The 2,231-nt window shown below is 12.5% G+C and overlaps 1 non-coding gene across 1 annotated transcript, besides 2 other annotated features; it reads right to left on the bottom strand.

Moving 5' to 3' along the window:
- Positions 1-250: 250 nt before the first annotated feature.
- IMG5_075760 lies at positions 251-323 on the bottom strand. Its single transcript has one exon. It is a non-coding gene; the product is annotated as a tRNA-Ala (tRNA).
- Positions 324-392: 69 nt separating this feature from the next.
- Positions 393-440: a microsatellite.
- A 1,727-nt stretch (positions 441-2,167) lies between these two features.
- Positions 2,168-2,221: a microsatellite.
- Between the last annotated feature and the right edge of the window lie 10 nt (positions 2,222-2,231).

The raw sequence follows: 2,231 nt of genomic DNA, 5'->3' as shown, positions 1-2,231 counted from the left end.
TATTATATTTATTTATATGTATTATAATATAATCTTTTATTCTTTTTTTAATTAAATTTAAAAAAATAAATATTATATTAGTTTATTTTTTTATAAAATTATTAAAAATTATAAATTTATAAACTTTAATTATTTCTATTTTTTTGTTTATAAAAATTTGATATAATATATATTATTAATTTAAAATTATATTTTAATAATTTTATATATAGTTTAAAAAATTTTAAACTATAAAGTTAATATAAAAATTTGGAGAACCTGGGCATTGATCCCAGTGCCTCTCGTATGCTAAACGAGCGCTCTACCATTTGAGCTAGATCCCCAATTCATTATTTATTAATAAAATATATATTTAATAATACTATTCTAATTATAATATTTTATCAAAAATAATATATCAATTTTAAAAAGAATTTATATATTATTTTTAAAAATATTTAAGTAAAAGTATTAAATAAAATTTTATGAAAAAAATATTTAGATTGATTATGAAAAATAATAATTAAATTATAAGATATATCTTAAAATTTAATATTTTACTACTTTTTATATAAAAAATTGATTATAGAAAAATAAAAAAATATATTTTAAAATAAATTTATTAATTTTTTTTTTTTTAGAATATTTTAACTTTCATTTTTTTATTTTAATGAAAAAAATTATTAAAGATAAATAAAAAATACATGCATATTATATAATTTTTTGTCTATAATATTTTAATATATTTATTTGATTTTTTATTAAAAAATATCATTTAATATTATCAATTACTTCTAAAAATAAATAAATATTATATATCTAAATAATTTAATAAATAAAAAAGTATTTCTAAAATTTCAATAATAATTTATATTTTTAATATAAATAATATAAACCCATAAAAAATGAATTACTTATTAGTTGAAGGTCAGGTGCATCTATTTCTAAATATGTTACGCTTGTGCTTTAGTTAAAATAGCAGGAAAGAAGAATTAAAAATATATAATTTGGATGAGTATTATATAAGGATTCGTAGTTTCCGGATTTAGCAATAATTCAGACAAGATTTAAAAATTAACTAAAAAAATTACATTTAAAATTTTTTTAATAAGAAAATAAAAATATTATGGATTATTAACATATACAAAATTAATATATATAACTTAGCATATGAATTTTGGGAAATATACAGAGCTAAATTAATTAATGAATTCAAAGATTAAGGACACTTTTCAAATTAATAGAAGTTATTTGTGCTTTAACAAATAATACCTAACTAATTTTTGGGTTTTATAAATATTATGAAGAAAAAAAAATCTATTATTGAAGGCTTTCTAAATTTATTCCTTACAACTATTAAAATACAAAAAAAAATTAATTAATGTAATACTAAAATAATTTTGCTTTTGAAGCAATGATGTTAAAAATATTTAAATAGTAAATATTTCAGAAAATTGACAATTGAGATAAAAGTTTTACATTATATTTCTATAACTAATTTATAATCAAAATTAGGTATATGAAATTTTTCTTAAAAGACTTTAAGATAAAGAAGATATTAATTAAGCTTTTTAAAATAAAAATATTTTAATTAATTTATAATTTTTAATATTTTTTTTTATTTAATTTAATAATTTGTATTAGATGCTTTTTTAATTTGATTTTATATTATATATAAATATTTTTTTTCATATTTATATTTAAAACTATTATATAGTTTAAATTATGAACATTTTATATAATATTGTTTTGTAATATTCTTTTTAAATAATTTTTTAGATTTAGAAAATTAAATCAATTACATTGTAAATTATAAAAAAATAATATGTTTAATAAACAAATTTAAAAATTTAATAAATGTATTAAATAAAAAGTTATAGTATTAATAATATTTTAAATAAAATCAAATTTTTTATTTATTTTATAAATACAAAAGTGCTATATTGTAAAATGCAAAATTAAAAATTATTCGTCTTTTTTTAATAGTTGATAAATAAAAATATATATATATATATATTTTTTAATATATAAAATATTTAAAAAATGCAGATAATTTCTAAATTTGCATTTTACAATATATTTGTAATATATTATTAATGATAGTTTTCATCTTTTAACTATATTTTTTTCAATTATATATTATCTAAGAAAAAAATAAAATAAAATATAATAGACTAATATTAGATAGTTAATGATATTTAAGTTTATTTAATATATTATAATTTTATATAATGTTTTAATTAAAATTATTT

The sequence above is a fragment of the Ichthyophthirius multifiliis genome (assembly GCF_000220395.1).
Source record: "Ichthyophthirius multifiliis unplaced genomic scaffold scaff_1120509250469, whole genome shotgun sequence".
Classification (NCBI taxonomy): Eukaryota; Ciliophora; class Oligohymenophorea; order Hymenostomatida; genus Ichthyophthirius; species Ichthyophthirius multifiliis.
Note: the sequence above shows the minus strand (reverse complement) of the source record. Positions and strands in the feature narration are given on the sequence as shown.